Source organism: Dendrobates tinctorius, unplaced genomic scaffold (genome assembly GCF_039654945.1).
Source record: "Dendrobates tinctorius isolate UK_male_01 unplaced genomic scaffold, ASM3965494v1 ptg000203l, whole genome shotgun sequence".
In the NCBI taxonomy this organism is placed as follows: Eukaryota; Metazoa; Chordata; class Amphibia; order Anura; family Dendrobatidae; genus Dendrobates; species Dendrobates tinctorius.
Genome location: NW_027361870.1, coordinates 382,251 through 402,613, shown reverse-complemented (window position 1 = coordinate 402,613; position 20,363 = coordinate 382,251). Strand labels below are relative to the sequence as shown.

General features: G+C 45.4%; 1 protein-coding gene across 1 annotated transcript in view; it reads left to right on the top strand.

Moving 5' to 3' along the window:
* The first annotated feature begins 506 nt into the window (after window positions 1-506).
* The window catches only part of PELI1 (pellino E3 ubiquitin protein ligase 1), a 61,756-nt gene continuing 41,899 nt past the window's right edge, over window positions 507-20,363 (top strand). Inside the window, exon 1 of the mRNA XM_073553761.1 lies at window positions 507-848. The gene's annotated coding sequence lies outside the window, so the exon portion shown is untranslated. The remainder of the gene's footprint in view (window positions 849-20,363) is intronic.

Sequence of the window (20,363 nt, the reverse complement as noted above, 5' to 3'; positions counted from 1 at the left end):
GAAATTAAAAAATGCAATAATAATAATAAAAATAATAATATACTAAAAATAATAAAAATACAAATAATTAAAATAATGTAAAATAATAAAATTATAATATAGTAAACATAATATAATAATAATAATACAAATGATGATGATAATAATAATAGGAAAAAGTTAATTTTGATCAATTAAAATGTCGACTAATTATATACAAAACCCTGATGTAATATCTTGAGATATATCAATATTTCTAACCACATTAGAAAATTGAATTGACTTTGAAGAAAACAGAATTTGTACTTTTTACACACAATTAAAATAAAATGAATACGTTGAACATCTAAAAAAAATAAAATAAAAACAATCAGAAAACTGTACACGTCTTTAAAGCTCAGAATACAACTATAACCGGCTTGAATTAGCAGTAAAATAAATAACAAAGTGATTCACTGTCCCTTTAAATGTTTTGCTCCTGAAACTACATCTCCCATGATGCCGTTCTCTGGCCGTGCGTCATGACGTTGCACGTAATGGTGCTCTCCTCTGTGTTTATGGCCCAGCGTGCTGACGTCACCGCCTAGCGATCCCTTCGCCTCCACCAGCAGTATCTCCGTCGTTGTCGCTGTCGCTGTGTAGTAGTTCCTGCCTTGCAGCCGGGAGTGGTGGGCGCGGAGCTCTGCCGGGCGGCCCCGCTCCAGCCTTGGGAACCTCGGAGGGCGGAGCCCCGTGTTTCTGTCCCTGCCTCGCTGCTATTACTGACCTTATTCCGGGGGAAGCTGCTCCAGAGACCGCCGTCATCGTGACAGCGCCGGGCCTGTGACTGCTGCTCCCGTCCGCTGAGAGGAGCGCCGCACTCTGTCGCTGTAAGTCGTGGAGCCGCCGCCTCCATTGTTACTGAGGGCTTTGTTCTGCCGCTGAGGAGGGCGCACTTTACGGCCTGCAGCCCGATCCCCCCACTGATGCGGCGATTTCTCACTCCTCCCCGGCGGATAGCCTCTGATATTCGCTGCCTTTCTGCACATTTATGGCGCCGTGTTGGACGTTTCAGTGGGGTGACTAAAATCCAACGTGACTAATGGATTTTAGCTGCAGATTTACCGTTCTCTGTGGTCGCCGTATCTGAGCAGGTATCGCACTCTGGGGTAGACATGGCCGCTGCGATGTCTTGCGTTTGCACCTGTCCTGTTTTCTATAATGTCTTTATACTGACGTGATGGTGACCCCAGCCGCGTGTTACGTCACCTCCGTATAAGCCACGTCAAATTTATTTTTTGGGGGGGTGTTTTTTTTGGCCAAAGGCCGCAAATCGCTGCCACATCGCATCCTAACGGGTGTGAACAGGAATCGCGTCGTCTCCTACCACGATGTGCAAGTCACAAAAAGCTGTGACTGGTTGGATTTTTTTAGTTTTTTTTCACGATTTGTGCGTCAGACACTCGCACTAGGCTGCGATCTGTGCCCCTGCCCCAGCCGTAAAAAATGATAAAAAATGAATGCGCTCTTAAGGGGTCACTGTAATCCTAGTAATAACCGCTCATAATGCAGTGATCGCCTCCGTGCCCGCACTAGTGCTGACGTGATCGTTACCGCTGAGATCCCCCGTAATGGGGCACGGTGGGTGGGCTGTGTCATCGTGCATCATCTTTGGGATCTTGGTTTGAGTCGATGTAAAACTTGTGCTTATTTCTTCGCTGGGGATCCGCAAACATTGATTATTCCGCTGATTGTGGATGTGTGCGGTTCCTCCGTAGCATCGGTCAGTGGTCGTCCCCGACTCATTATTGGCTTTTACACGAAGAATGATCCGAGTCAGGATAAATCAGTCACAGCCCGTACACCCAGGCAGCGTCCCGGCACACGAAGGGTTATCGCGCGCATGACAATGTCTGCCCTCGGCTTTTCCCAAGTTGGCTCGTGCTGTTGATCTGGTCCTTGGTTTACGTTGTGTTACAGGGAGGTGGAGGACAGCGATGTTTTGGGGAGGAGGGGGTTAAATTGTGCTTTGTTGATTAATTCGGAGTGTCCCACGCTGCCCCCTCAGTTAGGGCTTACATCTGTCTCCCTTGGCAGGACCGCAAGTCTTTGTCACGAAAGCTGCCGTCTTGGGATTCGGTTTTTGGAGATCGTTCCTGGACGTATCCCCCCTTCCTATCATTCCTGGGGGGGGGGGGGGGCTTTATTTATTTTATGACAATCTAGTTTTATTTATTCTTTAGTGTTTTGGTTACATTTCCTGCTCCTCTTGGTTTTCTTATTTTGACATTAGCAATAAGGAAATGTGAGTAAAATACTGTAATCTGACTGCGAGCAAAACAACGGAGGAATATCACATGTCCAGATTGGAGCGATACTATGGGCTTTTTTATTATACACTTTAATAATTTTTCCCAAGTTCTTATCATATAAAGCTCCCTGTAGTCATTAGGTGGCTGACAGTTCTCTCCTCTAACTACCCCTATACAAAGCGACTGCTCCTGTGTTCTCTGAGAGAGCCGAATACGCCGGTTTATCTGCTGGAGAACAAAAGGATCGGCCTTTGGAAACCCAACCTGAAACCTTCTTCCCCAACAAGATCTGTCAGAGGAGATATAGGAGAACTCCCCCTCCCCCCATATACATTAGATTGTCAATCCATCCCACCAATATCAGTTGGTTCTGCCGATTTTTAGTTTGAGGTAGAGCTGAGCAAAAAGATTTTCAGAGCCCTTGTATAGTTCACAACCACTGGACCGTAGCCTTGCGACCTCCTCCTACCTGCTGGCATCGTTGGTGCATCTTCTAATTAATAGGCATATTGCAATATCATTTTAGCGGTGTGACACGCAGAAGGCCATGCAAAGCCCCTACTATTCAATAGCGGCACCGAGGACTCTGGTCAGGCGACCACAGACTACTGACATGGCCTTTACACCAGGGTCCTATGCCTCATTTTGCTTTTTCCATATTTTGGTGTATGGTACTTCATGTGCTACAGAGTAGCCTTGTGATGTCCAGTGGATCAGAATTCATCAAAAAAGGTTCTTTATACCTCTGTATGAAATCTGAGACGCCTCAAGATGTGCTGGGCTATATAGATGTCTACAGGTGTTGCATTGTATGTACAACTTGGAGGTTGACTCCTTTAGCTTGCTATGGGTAAATATGAGATCATTGATACTTACCCCCCTACCTCTCTTCCCCCGATTGTTGGTTGGTGACATTGCTACACCAGAGTCATCTTGGCCACTACAGACAATCATTGGGTTTAATGTAAATAGCACAAGACCACACTGAGCCCAGTGGATAGACAAGCTTAAGTTAAGGATAGGGTCACACCGTGAAAATCGGTCTGATTGTGCTAATCACAGTGTGATCTGATTTTCTTGAATGTGGACAATATGGGGGGGGGGGGGGGGATCTCCCAATCTTTCTGTTCTTTCAGTCTGTACAAATCAGACTGCACTCTGATGTCACCCAAGTGTGGTACTATTTCTTTTTTTGGAACGGACCCATTGACTTGCATGACCAAGTGTGATCTGATTTACGTGTTCAAATCGTGCATTCATTCTTTTTTTTTTTTGTGTTTTTTTTGTAAATTCTTTCCTCATACATTCTTGGTGTCATGACACAAAATTGGACATGTGCACAGCCGCATAGAATAGCATAGGTCCAAGTGCGATCTGATGTTTTGTCAGGCTTCACTCGGACCGAAAATATGGTCGTCTGCATGAGCTCTCATGGTGGAAAACCATTTTTACATTGCATGTTCTAGGTGGCGTTAAAGGGATTGTCCACTACTTTTTCATTGATGATGGATCATCAAGGAAAAAGTAGTGGACCACCTCTTTAAAGGCTCAATGTTTGGCTAATGGTAGTGGATAACCTTGATTATGTATAAGACCACTATACAGATCAGGGTGAATCAGCGGGTGTGGGGTCCTCTATGCTCTTTATAGATGCCATAACAAAAGATGGCAACTTGGGTTGTCCCCATCCCTACCCTTATTTAAAGAAAAAAGGCTGAGCATTTTCTTGCAAGTAAATGGCAAATAAAGTTACACATGGGAGCGCTTTCCAACATATGCAGCAAATGGGTACTGTAAATGCAATGTGAATAGAGCCTGATAACTGCACTGGATACAAGCTTTATTATAAGAGAATTCGTCATCTTGATGCCTACTTTGATCATCACTACATGCGATGCTTAAAGGGGTTCTTCAGCGCTGCTCACTTCGTACTTGAATGACATTGTGTCTGGAGATGCCTGCCATGATATAACCTCATTAGTGCCAATCACCTTCGCATACAAAATTGAGTGGCATCTGACGACCCCCTCACTCTCCCTTGTGGTGGCCCTGCATAGCTATAACTTACTGCCACGATTGTCACCAGATCACCGCTGATTGCCAGCATGGGGACACCTTATTGTCGTGGAACCCAACATGCCCTGTCCTTGGCCCCTCCAACGTGAATTCCGCCTTAAGGAAGTCTGCTGATTGTGATTGTTTTGGCTGCATTATCCGCGATCATCTTCTACACGTACCGCTGTTATAAATGACGTACATTATCAGACCACAGTGCTGTCATCGCAGCCACATAAAAAGCCGCTGATTGTATAAATGGAAGGTGATTATTGCTTGGCGAGCATTGCCACATAACATAAGATTGGGTTGGGTCTGATCGCTGAATATAAGGAGCATATGACCTTCTGAAATGTGAGCAAAACCATGTAAATGACATTAAGGGCACGTTTACATGTGCCCATCACGGGCCTTACAGGAAGGACGATCAGCTACATTTAACCCAATTCTGCGGTCACTTATCGTTTTTTGACAGGCTGATGAACACTTTAGGTTCTGAGAACATCATTTGATCATCAGCACGTGTGCTGTGCTATGTACTGCTGATAACTATATTTGTTACTGGCATATTCTGATAGTGATAAGAAGGGCTGACATAGGGGAAAATAATGTTTTGAAGTCCTAATTATAAGGCTATATTCACACGTCACAGATTTTCAATTTAATACGTTCACACAGGACCTTTGCTCTGCAAAAAGACAGCATAAAAATCCAGTGTGAAGTTTTGTTTTGCGAAAACATGTGAATCTTCTGCAAATTTCACACTTAACGTGGCGAAGGGTCACATTTTGGTGGTCTACAGCCAAAATAAACCTTTAAATTACCCAACTCGCCTCTGCACCATTTTAAGCACAGTGAGAAATCTTCTTGTAGTTTGTAGCAGAATCGTATGTGAAAATACATTGCTCCGTCTCTGATCGCCCAAGTTCATGGCTAAATCCAAGGAGTATTTTCCATGAGTCGCATGAGATGTCTCTGATGGTTTTCACTGGCAGATGGCTGGACCGTCTTCAGAGAGTTTCTCTGAGAATTGTTTTTAGTACTTATTTAGCCGCTCAACTTGTCTTCACAAGCAATTTATGTCTATGCTAAATTTGGTAAATGAAAGTAGTAATGGCCCCACAATGGAAGAACATCAGTGGGATTCCCCGCCTTTCATCTCGAGCAATTATTGACCCAACAAGGCCTTTTTATGTCAGAAGTTTCCTATGACACTATTTGCTCTGTGCTCAGGCGATATCCATCCTACTCATTGACTGGTAACATGGCTGCTCCAGCATTTCTTTCGAGGCTATATACCGTATTTTTCGGACCATAAGACGCACTTTTTCCCCCAATAATTTTTGGGGAAAATGGGGGTGCGTCTTATGGTCGCAATATACTCCGTTGCTACAAAGCGGTGGTCTTCAGAAAGATGGCCGCCGGGAGCGGCGCATACTCAAATTCAAATTTCGTCAACGAGATCTCGGAAGTCGGAACAAGATCTCGTTGCGGACATCTGAACCTGAGCAGCGGCCATCTTTCTGGAGGCTCCTGGCAGCCATCTGTCCGGAGGCCTCCGCGTCGCAGCAACGGAGCTGCGGGGGGCTTTCGGGCTTTAACGAAATGCCGGCGGAGCCCCCCACGCAGCACAGAGCCCCGACACCACAGAGCACAGGGAGGCTACATTGGGACCACCGCCACGGGACCGCCGCAACAAGATTTGTAAGTATATTGTGACCAGAGCACAGTCACCCCACTTAGAGCACCCCTGCAACACAGAGCACCACCACCGCACCAGCATGGACCACCGAACGACCCCTGTGACCACTCCTCTACCTGTGCTGATCCCTTCGCTGATAAGCTGAATTCAGACTGTAAGACGGACCCCCATTTGACACATTATTTTTTTCCCTATTTTCCACCCCAAAATTTAGGGTGCGTCTTATAGTCCGAAAAATACGGTTATCAAATTGCATTCTTAAATGAAGCTGACCATAGACAGCTGCCGGTCAGTTGGACATATGTCTAAAGCTCTTCCAGCAACTTCCGTTAATTGAAGTCTATTAAAGGAACTTGTCAGAAACTTTAACTTTTTAAAGATAAGCCAGTCATTCCCGTTATGACCCTTCAAAGTGAGAAATTGGGTCTTGCAGTTGTGTGAAAGCGCATTAGGGCGTGACGATGCACTTCTAGCTTCAGGGGAGGCTGCTAGGTAGGAAATGCAGCGTGAGGCTGAGAGGTAGGGGAGGTCATCACGCTTAACAGCATCCTGCAATCGTGTAACGGGAGCCAACAAACGGAACAGCCACCCCCCCCCCCCCCCCCCCCCATAACCCCCTTCCTTTATTGCGCCTGAGAATAAACTGGATGGGCTTGCATCTGTGATTCTGCGCGGTGCCCCCTTCTGTTATTTCTTTTTGCACAGGCATTCGCACACGCAGGGCTGTTAAGGGGAACATGGTGCAAAATCGGCAAAAATTCCCCTTTATGCCTTTGTGGTTGTTGCTCCCTTTGAAGGTGTTTTTTTTTTTTTTTTCTTAAGTTCTGTACATGACCATTCCCCCCCCCCCCCCCCACCCTTCTTTTTTTTTTTTTTTTTTTTTATGTACAGAATGGAGCCAAATTCACCAGCAGACCCAGAACTTTCCATTCCATAGGTTACATACTTTTAATTTATGGGCTGTTATTTGACGTCCCAGCCCTCTGTAATGAACAGTGCTTGGCTTGGCTTCTGAGATTACAGCCTCGCTTCACAGGACAACCTTGGAAGGCTTGTGCGTGTATATATGTGTATGTATAGATGTTACTATTACTATACTGTTTTTTTTCTACCTTAGGCCTGGTTTACATTCGTCAGTGGCTCTATTGGGGCTTACATCTGAAGCCCTGGAAGCTGGATTTGGACATTAGCGTTGATGGGGCCACTGACTGATGCAGACGGAGTCGCATTGTGCTCCGAAAATGTTATCCAGCAGAGCTACAACGCAACGTGAAAATAGCCTTAACTATGAGAATGACATTTGTATTTAGAGTATACCAGTTGGGTTGCTTGACAGGGTGCGGATCAGATCTGGATGAGTGTTTGGTACTGTTGGTGTGATTGCGATCCATGCACAATGATCTTCAGAGCGGATACATCATGTAAGGAAACAACGTAGAATGACCCGCCTTATGACTGACGTACACGATCGCACTTTTGTATTAGGTCGTATATGTTAACTGTGACCCGTTTCCTTCCTGTCTGACAGTCACTTTTTTTTTTTTTTGCCTCCTTGGAGAAAAGTTTCTTTTCTGTTCATGAGAGAGATTTTGCTCTCCTGTGCCTGAATGCAGTTTATAGATCAACCACAAGTTTTAGTGCAGAACCGTAAAGTGCCACTCCAGTATCATAATACCACACTCAGCCTGAGGGCAATGGCTGTACTCAGGTAGAGTGTGCTATTATAGCTCCATCTGATTCACTTCAGTGGTGCTAAACTTCAATACCAGGTACGACCATGGACAAGAGTGGCGCTATTTTTTGGAAGAAATCAACAATATTTTTGTAAACTTGGAACAGCCCCATTAATGACTTTCTTTCCCCCTTTTCTTTTTGCCTGTAATTACATATGAGTCTGTTTCTTTCGTTTAATGACATGGGGAGTTGCACATCTACATATGACAGTAGATGAAGTTATAAGGTTTAACTTTTTCCTCATTAGTAAATCAGGGGCTTTCCTACAGTATTACATTATCAGATGTGTAATACATTATACCAGTATATAATGCAGCCACTTAGAAGCTAGGCAGATGCATCCGCTTCTGAAGGGTTAATCTTACACCTGCCTGTAGTTCTGGATTGAGTGCAGACAGTCCCACAACACACTGAGGAGGAGCTGTGACCAGATTCTACCTCTGTTGTTGCCTCTAGCCCCTCATGCTGATCCATAGTACAGCAGAATCCATGTTCTCTTCTTACATACGGTAACTACATCAAGCATGATGTATGATTCCTGCATAGATCTCTCCTGTTTCCATGCTGCAAAATCCCAGTCTTCCCCCAACACTTTGTTGTGTCGCAGTTGAGATGCAAGAAGTCTCATTTGGGTATCAAATAGTGAGACAACAGAGAGCCCAACTCAGGTCTGTTTTTCTTAGTTTTCCTAAGTATATACATTTTGAGAGGTTTTATATTTTACATTCCATTTACTTCATGTAGTTTCTTTTCATGGCTAGCTTGTCTCTTTATCAGTTGTGTTTATTATGGCATTACAGATTCATTAAAGGGGTGTTCCCATCTCCGAAGATCCTATATCATTATGTAGGTGGTGTAATAATAATAGCAAATACCTCCAATTAGAAATGCAATATAGTTCTTCTGATTCGCTATGCCACCTAAACTACTGTAATGCCCTGCACATGGGGTAAGCGACATAGCGAATCAGGAGAACTATTCCACATTTCTAATTTTAGGTATTTTGCTAATATTTTTATTATACCTTTCTACATATTGGGATAGGATCTTGGCAATGGGAATGCCCCTTTAACGTCCGTCAGATATAAGAATGATGTTCTGTCTACAATACATTGCCCGTTGTTACAGCCCCTTAAGATGCCCACACAAATTAGATGATTGCCGATTTCGATATCACGGACCTGACATCTAATATGGGGTGTCCTGAGTCTCCCCCTGATGGTATATGAAAACACGGTTTTCATTTCCGTATCCTTTTTATTTTCTCGTACGCTCTTGTGGTATAGTGGCACACATTGGTTCTCGTACGCTCTTGTGGTATAGTGGCACACATTGGTCTGGCTGAGGCTTAAATGTGCTCTTTCTTCTAGTGAATGAATCCACATGGGTATACTGATGGCGTACAAGCTTTGCCCGATGCACACGCTAAGCCTGTATTGCTTCTGTGCTGTGACCAGGGCCACGGTTATGTGCACAGAGGACTTTACAGATTGTCATTGGTGGCTGCTGGGCAGATCCATTGCACAAGCACCCAGAATCTAATGATTAGTCCACTTGTGGTGTGTGACCTCTTTACTTGGCTTATATCCTGTTTGAAAGTAATATGAAACCTCTGGATCCGCTTCTGGAGTTTTGCTGCTTTTTTTCAAACCTCCAGGGAAAATCTGAAGGTTGCGTTCCCAGTTTCATTTTAGTAACTTGTCATGCAGTTCCCTCAAGTGTAAAGGGCCTGTCACACTAAGCGATATCGCTAAGTCTGATACTTACCTCCGACCGCTCCCCCGCTGGTTATCGCTGATCGCGCGAGAACGTCCTGGGCCGTTTCTTGTCAGGCGCTTCCTGTGGCGCCGACGAGCGACGCGTGGACGTGGGCGGGAGGACGTCAGGATCACCTCGTCTGACAGGTAAGTAGCGACCCCCGACCCCTGCTATGTCGCTGGTGAGATCTGCCTGTGTGGCAGCTCACTAGCGACCACTTAGCGAAGTACCAGCGATCCCGACCAGCGATATGACGCGGTCAGGATCGCTGGTACATCGCTAAGTGTGACAGTACCTTAAGATCTGGAAGACATTGGCCATTTGCTGTAGTAAAGATGTGAGGCTAGTTTCACATTTGCGCTTTATAGCGCAGCGACGGCCTGCGCACGGCCGCCGCTAAGCCCCGCCCCCTGCCGGCTCCCTGCCCGCCCCATCCGGTCATCGCCTCCTACTAGCGCACATGGGCACTTGCGATCTGCGCACCCTATCTTTAGCATAGGGTGCGCAGATCGTGCGCTTGCGCAGATCGTGCGCTAGCAGGGTTTTGCTGTGCGCTGCGCACTTTTGAAGGTGCGCCGTGTGCGCTGAAATGCAACATGCTGCGTTCGGCGCACACGGGCGCACCTTCAAAAGTGCGCAGCGCACGACAAAATCCTGCTAGCGCACGATCTGCGCACCCTATGCTAAAGATAGGGTGCGCAGATCGCAAGCGCCCATGTGCGCTAGTAGGCGGCGATGACCGGATGGGGCGGGGCTTAGCGGCGGCCGTGCGCAGGCCATCGCAGCGCTATAAAGCGCAAATGTGAAAATAGCCTAAGACAAAGAAAAAATTGCTGGTTAACAAAATTAAACGGATTGATCATGAACTCCTCTTTTATTTTAAATAAGGCAAGGGCACCGGGTGACAGGCAGACTAGTCGTGGTAATATTGGCACCTCTGTGTCCCCCTTATAAAGCGCGACAATCATTGTGATTGATTCCCATGCATACACACAGTAAAGCTGTCCTGAGTGGTGGGACGTGCCTTATAAATATCGCATGTAAGGGTAGTGCATCCTCCCCTCCTCCTCCCATCCCTTGGGTCGTTGATTGACAAGCAACCATGTAGGCACACATACCGGGAGAGGCGGGAGTAGCTCCCCTTATAGTTTTAAGCCTTGTGTTTTCTTTGAGCGTTCCTGTAAGCCAAAGTACTAGATCGGCGTCTTAAGCAAGAACTACAAAGGGAGCCATCCAATGGAAAAGTGTTGTGTGTGTTTTTTTTTTTTTTTTTTATATAGGAGTGTCCCTTAAAACAAACCGAAAATCGCAGACTGTTTCTTTCTCCAGGATTTGCAGTTCCTGTCTGTGGAGTTCTTTCTTGACTTCCTCTAGTTTAACACAAGACGATCTCCCGCTTCCTGTTGGGTCGGTGTCTTCCAAAATAAATGTGTCTGCGCTCGGGTTTCATGTCCCGTTCAGACCAGTGTGGCTCAGTAACTAGGTCAACGAATCAGAAAGCTGCCCCCTTCTCAGATCGATTGTTCACATCTGAGGATTAGGCAGGCATTCTTAGCATGATTTGTCTTGGTTTGTGTACACGGCTGCTCTCCAAATCCATGTACAGATTTGTTCTAGGGTCAGAGCGGCTTATTCCTTGCAAAACAGTACTGTACATGGGTTTTCCTTTGGCAATAAAAGCCCTTGGTGTGTGTGTGGGGGGGTGCAGACATTTTAAAGAGCCAGATGCTTAAATTTATGTAACATCCAATAACAATCCATTAAAAGTCTTTTTCCATTAATGAAAAAATATACACTAGAATGGGGTCCGCCAGTCACCGTCTCGCGTTCAGCTCTCTATCCACTCTGGAATTTCCAAAATCGGTGGAGCACGAGTGGCCTCCCCTTAGTTCATATTAGCTACCAGATATATTTTCCAAAGAGATGAGGGACCCTCACTTATCAGACATTTAAAGCGTTTCTTTTGGGTATGCCATATATGTTTAAGATGCGAACAACCATTTAAAGGGATTTTCTCATCATTGCACATGGGTAACATTGTAAAGTGCTTGTATAAATAAGTAACTTTGCAAACCAACTTTTATTTAAAATCTTCTCTGTTCTCACGAATGGAGGGGTTTTTAATTCTATTTACTAGCTTAGATCAGGAGTACAGCACTTTGCCCTTCAAGCTCTATAGCATTGGTCTAAGGGGTAGCATTTCTCCTTGTGGAGAGTGACATGCCAGGCTAAGGAGACTTATAGGCCATGCATGCATGCCCCTATGGAAAATAAAATATGCAAATTACCTCTTCAGAGAGGAAGAGGACTGAACTCTAGTGTTACATATTGGAAGCAGCAATCCTAAAAGTCAATATCGACCCTTTAACGCAGTGGTCCCCAACCTTTTTTGCACCAGGGACCGGTTTCAAGCAAGACCATTCTTCCATGGCCCGGCAGGGCGGGGATGGAGGTGTGGCGGGGCTTTGGTCATAAGGGGGCGGGGCTATGGACGCAGTTGTAGTGTAGCAGTGCATACTTATCATTTAATTATAACATTTATAATGTGACTCAACTCACCATAGGTTTTGAATGAGTGCTCCATCACCCCCATCCTTGCCTGCTCCATCCCCCATCATTGCCTTCACCCCATCACTCCCTTCTCCCCATTATTGCCTTCTCCATAACCCCATCAATGCCTTCTCTCCATCACCTCCATCATGGCCTTCTCCCATCACCCCAGGCATCATGGCCTTCTCTCCCCATCACGGTCTTCTCCTCATGTCCCCATCTCCTCCAGGGCCAGACTAACTTACACAGACAAACCCGACAAACACACACAAACACACACACACACACACATATATATTTTATATTATATATATATATATATATATAATATACACACAGACACCACCTCTCACCTGTCCGCAGCATTGCCCGCGCTTCCTCGCTCTGACACAGCAGCGGCCGCTGAATGATGACGTCATTCAGCGGCGCGCTCCTCTCTGTGTCAGTCAGAGACAGGAAGCGCGGGCGGCTGGCAGGAAGCTGGACGGGTCCTTGCAGCTCTGCTCCTGCTATTCCCTCTTGCGGGCAGCAGAGTTGCTTGGATCGCTCCCTGACCGCCGCTACACATGAGGGCAATCTAGGAATTGCTGCGCCCCGCCCCCGCTACGCCACTGACCACGGCTAGGAGAATCAGCTGCTGCACCACCCCTGGCTCCCCTTGTGTCCACGGACCGGCAAGGGCACTGCAGCAGCCCGGTGCTGGGCTGCGGGCCGGCGGTTGGGGAACCCTGCTTTAACGGACTTTGCCACATGACTTGGAATAAAAGCCAAATCAGGATCTCAATTTGCAGACAGTGTTTCAGGGTGTAGCCCCTCATCAGTGCAAAGCATGGGATCTGATTTGGCTGTATGAGAGGCCTCTGACAGGGGATTAAAGGGGTAAAATTTCTCCTTGTGGAGAGTGACCTGCAAGGGTAAGGAGGCTAGCAGGCCATGCAGTGCTCCTCTGGTAAACTAAATATGCAAGCCCTATAGCAAAAAGACTGCTCTGACACTGGCCGGAAACATCGATCTGCCCAGCTTTTTGTTTGCAGGATTGATGAGCATTTGGGCAAACGGCGCAACCAAGTCATGGACCGCCCCCGACACGTTAACCCCTTGCACACCGCGATCAAACACGATCGCGGTGTACCGGGGGTTAAAGGGAAGCATCGGCAGGGAGGGGGCTCCCTCCGTGCTTCCCTGAGCCCCCCACGGCAGCGCAATGTGCAGCGCTGCTGCGGGGGGGCTCCTTTCCTGCAGGCCCCCGAATCCAAGATGGCGACGGGGGCCTGCAGGAAGCTGGCTTCCTCAGTGCCTGCAAAGCGCAGGCAAGAGGAAGCCTTCTTCAATGCCTGTGACAGATTGCTGATCTGTCACAGTGATCTGTGATGTGACAGATCAGCGATCTGTCACAGGACAGTGATGTCCCACCTGGGACTATTTAATAAAGTTAAAAAAAAAATTAAAAAAAAGTGTTAAAATAATTTAAAAAAAATCGCCAAATAAATTAGAAAAAAAAAAAAAATATTCCCCCAAATAAATCCATTTTTTGGAAATAAAAAAAAACAATAAAAGTACACAGGTATCGCCGCGTCCGTAACGACCCGCCCTATAAAACTGTCCCATTAGTTAACCCCTTTAGCGAACCCCTTAAAAAATAAAAAACGAAGCAAATAATAATTTATTATCATACCGCCAAACAAAGTGTAATAACGCGCGATCAAAAAGACGCATATAAATATCCATGGTACCGCTGAAAACGTCATCTTGTCCCGCAAAAAAACGAGCCGCCACACAGCATCATCAGCGAAAAAATAAAGTTATAGCTCGCAGAATAAAGCGATGCAAAAATAATTATTTTTTTATATAAAAGTTTTCATTGCATAAAACCGACAAAACATAAAAAAAGACCAAAATGAGGTATCGCTGTAACCGTACTGACCCGAAGAATAAAACCGCTTTATCAATTTTACCACACGCGGAACGGTGTAAACGCACTCCCCCAAAAGAAATTCATGAAACGCTGGTTTTTGTTCATTCTGCGTCCCAAAATTCGGAATAAAAAGCGATCAAAAAATGTCACGTGCCCGAAAATGGTACCAATAAAAACGTCAACTCGTCCCGCAAAAAATAAGACCTCACATGACTCGGTGGGTCAAAATATGGAAAAATTATAGCTCTCAATATGTGGTGATTCAAAAACTATTTTTACAATAAAAAGCGTCTTTTAGCGTGCGACAGCTGCCAAACATAAAAACCGCCATAAATAGTAAATCAAACCCCCCGTTATCACCCCCTTAGTTAGGGAAAAATAAAAAAAATGTATTTCCGTTTTTCCGTTAGGGTTAGGGCTGAGATTAGGGTTAGGGGTGTGTTGGGGTTTGGGTTGGAGTTAGAATTGGGGGTTTCCACTGTTTGGGCACATCAGGTGCTCTCCAAACGCAACATTGCGTCTGATCTCAATTCCAGCCAATTCTGAGTTGAAAAAGTCAAATGGTGCTCCTTCCCTTCCAAGCTATGCCATGCGCCCAAATAGTGTTTTACCCCCACATGTAGGGTATCAGCCTACTCAGGACAAATTGCAAAACAATTTTTGGGGTCCAATTTCTCCTGTTACCCTTAGGAAAATAAAAATTGGGGGCAAAAATATCATTTTTGTGGAAAAAAATGATTTTTTTATTTTCACGTCCGAGCGTTATAAACTTCTGTGAAGCACTTGGGGGTTCAAAGTGCTCTCCACACATCTAGATAAGTTCCGTGGGGGGTCTAGTGTCCAAAATGGGGTCACTTGTGGGGAGTTTCAATAGTTTAGGTACATCAGGGGCTCTCCAAACGCACATGACACCCGCAGACCATTCCATCAAAGTCTGCATTCCAAAACGTCACTGCTTCCCTTCCGAGCCCCGACATGTGTCCATACAGTAGTTTTCTCCCACATATTGGGTGTCAGCGTACTCATGACAAATTGGACAACAACTTTTGGGGTCCAATTTCTCCTGTTACCCTTGGGAAAATGAAAAAATTGGGGACTAATTGATCATGTTTGTGGAAAAAATACGATTTTTTTTATTTTCATGCCCTGGCATTATAAACTTCTGTGAAGCCCTTGGGGGTTCAAAGTGGTCACCTCGCATCTAGATAAGTTCCTTAGGGGGTCTAGTTTTAAAAATGGGGTCATTTTTTGGGGGGGTTTCCACTGTTTAGGTACATTAGGGGCTCTCCAAAGGCAACATGACACCCGCAGACCATTCCATCAATGTCTGCATTCCAAAACGTCACTACTTCCCTTCCGAGCCCCGACGTGTGCCCATACAGTAGTTTTCTCCCACATATGGGGTATTGGCATACTCAGGACAAATTGGACAACAACTTTTGGGAAAATAAAAAAATGGTGACTAAAAGATCATGTTTGTGGAAAAAATACGAATTTTTTATTTTCACGCCCGGGCATTATAAACTTCTGTGAAGCACTGGGGGGTTCAAAGTGCTCACCACACATCTAGATAAGTTCCTTGGGGGGTCTAGTTTACAAAATGGTGTCATTTGTGGGGGGTTTCCACTGTTCAGGTACATCAGGGGTTTTCCAATCGCGACATGGTGTCCGATCTCAATTCCAGCCAAAAACGTCAAATGGCGCTGCTTCCCTTCCGAGCTCTGCCATGCGCCCAAATAGTGGTTTACCCCAACAAGTGGGGTATCAGCGTACTCAGGACAAATTGCACAATAACTTTTAGGGTGCTGTTACCCTTGGAAAAATAAGAATTGAGGGTGAAAAGATCATTTTTATGGAAAAAATATGATTTTTTAATTGTACCGCTGTACGTTATAAACTTCTGTAAAGCCCTTGTGGGTTCAAAGTTCTCACCACATATCTAGATAAGTTCCTTGGGGGGTCTAGTTTCCAAAATGGGGTCACTTGTAGGGGGTTTCCACTGTTTAGGTACATCAGGGACTCTCCAAACGTGACATGGCGTCCGATCTGAATTCCAGCCAATTTTGCATTGAAAAAGTCAAACGGCGCTCCTTCCATGCTGAGCTCTGTCATGCCCCGAAACGGTCGTTCCCCCCCCACAAATCAGGTATCAGCGTACTCAGGACAAATTGCACAATAACTTTTGCAGTCCAATTTCTCCTGTTACCCTTGGTAAAATAAAAAAAATTGAACCTGAAGTATTTTTTTTGTGGAAAAAAAAAGTTAGATGTTCATTTTTTTTTTTTAAATATTCAAAAAAATTCCTGTGACGCACCTAATGGGTTAATAAACTTCTTGAATGTGGTTTTGAGCACCTTAAGGGGTTCAGTTTTTAGAATGGTGTCACTTTTGGGTATTTTCTATCATATAGACCCCTCAAAGTGGCTTCAAATGTGATGTGGTCCTAAAAATAAAATGGTGTTGTAAAAATGAGAAATCGCTGGTCAACTTTTAACCCTTATAACTTCCTAACAAAAAAAAATTTTGGTTCTAAAATTGTGCTGATGTAAAGTAAACATGTGGGAAATGTTAGTTATCAAGTTTTTTGTGTGCCGTATCTCTGTGATTTAAGGGCATAAAAATTCAAAGTTGGAAAATTGCGAAATTTTCAAAATTTTTGCCAAATTTCCGTTTTTTTCACAAATAAACACAAGTTATTTGAATGAAATTTTACCACTAACATGAAGTACAATATGTCACGAGAAAACAATGTCAATCACCGGGATCCATGGAAGCGTTTCAGAGTTACGACCTCATAAAGGTACAGTGGTCAGAATTGTAAAAATTGGCCCGGTCATGAACGTGCAAACCACCCTTGGGGGTGAAGGGGTTAAAATTGATCCTTTAATTTATTATGTGGCCAGGGCTCCAAGGCATTGTCACACACTAGACCAGGGGTCCTCAAACTTTTTAAACAGGGGGCCAGATCACGGTCTCTTGGACCATTGGTGGGCCGGAATATAGTTTTAAAAAAATTAGCACCAAATTCATATGCACACTGCACATATCTTATTTAGAAATCATAAAACAAAATAGGAACAAATACAATATTAAAAATGAAGAAGTAAAGTTAAATCATCAAACTTACTGATTCTTTTGGGTTCTTCGAATATCCTACACTTCGAGTCAATTTTTTCTCTTTCTTGATATCATTGTTTCCTATGGATTCAAAATTGCTATTAGTAAAATACCAACATATATACAGCGCTACAAAAACAATATACCAACAATAAAATTGCCCATACAGATGCACTGCCCAGCAATGCAGCCTGATCAGTGCCCATCAATGCAGCCTCACCAGTGCCCATATTGGTGGAACTCCACTTTTACCTCAGGCTCAGACTAGTGTGGTGCACGAATCACCAAGAGGCAGCATTGGTCCCTAAAAGGCAGGTAAATGTCCCCAGTAAGCAGCACAGGTCCCAAATAGGTAGCACAGGTCCCCAATAGGCAGGAACAGGTCCCCAATAGGCAGGAACAGGTCCCCAATAGGCAGGAACAGGTCCCCAATAGGCAGGAACAGGTCCCCAATAGGCAGGAACAGGTCCCCAATAGGCAGGAACAGGTCCCCAATAGGCAGGAACAGGTCCCCAATAGGCAGGAACAGGTCCCCAATAGGCAGGAACAGGTCTCCAATAGGCAGGAACAGGTCTCCAATAGGCAGGAACAGGTCTCCAATACGTAGCACATCTCCCTAGTAGGCAGGTAAACATCCCCATTTTGCAGCACAGGTCCCCAATAGGACCCGGAGTTAAAAAAAAACAAAAAACCAGTACTCGCCTATGTCCCCCACTGTTCTGAAGAGGCGCCCGCTCGTCTCAGTCTTCTTCCGGCACAGGCGGCGTGACATCATTAGGCCGCGCAGCCGGCGTGATGACAATCACGTGGTCTGTGTGGTCTCTGCTTGAGGGCTTCACAACGCCTTTCCTCGGCGCCTCATCCCGCCCGCGAGTTTGCACTCTAGTTCTTTAGTGGGCGTGTCAGGGGGGGTGGCAGTGTTTGTGAGCTGCAGCGCTGATTGGTTCATCACGGCTGCAGCGCTGATTGCACCGCCCTCACTGCCGTGGTGAACCAATCAGTGCGGTTAATGTCAGCCTGGCCAGGGGCCGGGTAAAAGTCCTTCGCGGGCCGCAGTTTGAGGACCCCTGCACTAGACACTAGCGATCCCTTCTTTTAGCCTACGTCAGAGGTATACAATGATGGATATCCGATTGTGAAAAGGTTGTGTTGTGTCCAAATATGTAGGCTTTGGATGAGATATCGACCATAGGCTTCTACTGTAAAAAGAAAAATGGCATACCGCACTGTATACATTTCTTTTACTGTTCTGGGAAAGCATGGTAGATTTCGTGTTCCCGTACAGTGTGAATAGTGGCCGCAGTGTGAATAGTGGCCTGTTATGAGCTCATTCTCTCCTCCACCAGTTGAGAGTTCTCCTTCCGTTCTCCCTCTGGTGGTGACAGGAGGTAGTGAGGTTGGTTTAATTGGTAGTGATCTGCCACCTGATGAGGAAAATAATGATTGGATCTCTGGAGTATCAGACTGGATATAAGACAGCTGACGGCCCTATCCTGTTGCTGGTGATTCAGTCTGCTTCTCAGGTCTTGGACTCAGCTCTGTTCCAGTCTTCTCAAGTTAAGTTTGTTTTTGCTAATGTTCACACTTGCTCTTGTTGGTCAATTCAGTTTTTTTGTGTGGTCAGCCAGCCAGGCTGGGCTGTGCTGAATTTCCACTCTTATTTATCTGTATTTGCCAATTTGCCTTTTTTTTGTCCCTTATTTGATTGGCCTCTTTTTGCTCTGTCTCAGAATATTTCAGAGTGCTGATATAGTGGGAGAAGTCTAGTGATTTCAGGGTTAATTTTGCTATCAGTTGTGTTGGACATTATTTTTGGTAGGGTTTTTGGCAGATTGCAGACAGTGGCTTTCCTTTCCTGTCCTTTCTAGTTAGTCGGGCCCCATCGTTTGCTCAGCCTATTTTCCTGCCTGTTTTTGTGTTTTCATCTTGTTTCACCGTCAATACATGTGTGGGGCTGTCTTTCCTTTGGGGTCTGCTCTGGGGCAGTTAGTTTTCCTCTCTTCCTGCTTTAGGCTTATGTAGCTCTCCGGTTGTGACAAGGCGTCTAGGACCAACGTAGGAACGCTCCACGACTGCTGCTTGTTGTGTGGTTAGAATCAGGGATCTGCAGTCTGCATAGTTACCAACTTCTCTGGTTTTCTGAGACTTAGCTTTTGTTTTTTTTCCTCGGTGACCCATTCATAACAGTGGCCGCAGTGTCAATAGTGGCCTATGGTCCATACTCAGTTTACACCTCCAACCTGTAGGAGAGAGCAGTGAGCATAGCTTTATTACAGTGGGAGCAGGCCATCGATTACCTCTAATTTTAAGTGATGAAGGGATTCGTAAAATCAAGCTGCTGTATGTTGTCTTTTTCTATGTCCATCCTCTCTCCATTATTTGTAATGTTTGGGATACAAGCCACTTGTCGTTTATCTGATTTAGACATGAAATGAATCCCCCCTTTGTGGACATTCTTGCTCCCGATGACGACGAGGAGTATCACATGACGGCGACAGGCTTGTGTTCCTCGTGCTCCCTGCCGGCTGTCTGTGCGATGTAGGAGGTGTGTGTGTGTGCGAGGAGCTGCTGCCGAAGTCGTGCATCCATCCTTTCACTTCCTTTTGAAGCCACAGATGAATGTGTGGCAGCTCCCGAGCAATGAGTCAGATCACAGGCTGTCTTATTGGTTGCGGGATGCTGTTTACCTGTTTTGCATAGTGCCTACCCACCCGTCTGAGTCAGAACCCTCGCCAAACACATAAGTAAAAGAAAGCAGGCAATCAGGACATTGTGCGTGCCAGCAGGCTAGCAGGAGGACTGCCACACGTCGCTCTGGATTGTACTGCTCACTTCCTTTCTGAGTGCTTACAGAGGTAAGTGAAGGCATCCGCCTACCAGTTCTGTAGGTTTTCTCAGGTCCGGCATCGCACATAGGCTCACCGAGATGTCAATAAAGTCCATGTAGAAATTGTCGGAGTCTTCACTGCCTGCTTGAGAGAGCTGACCATCTGAAAGTGAAGTCTGTCTCCCCCTGACTTTCTGTGCATCCAACACTCTGAGTGCTCATATTGTTAATGAAGTGTGGGAAAGTGTGTAATTGGGTGCTCTTCTGGGTTCTGTCTTTTCTGATTGTGACTTAGGAAATATGTTTTCCTTTATCATGAGGCCCTAGTGTTGTCCGTGACGGATGAGGCGACATATCGGACACTTGCCATAATTGTATAGTATGAGTATTGATCAGATCTGGGTATAAATGGGGGTACACTTGTCAATATTACAA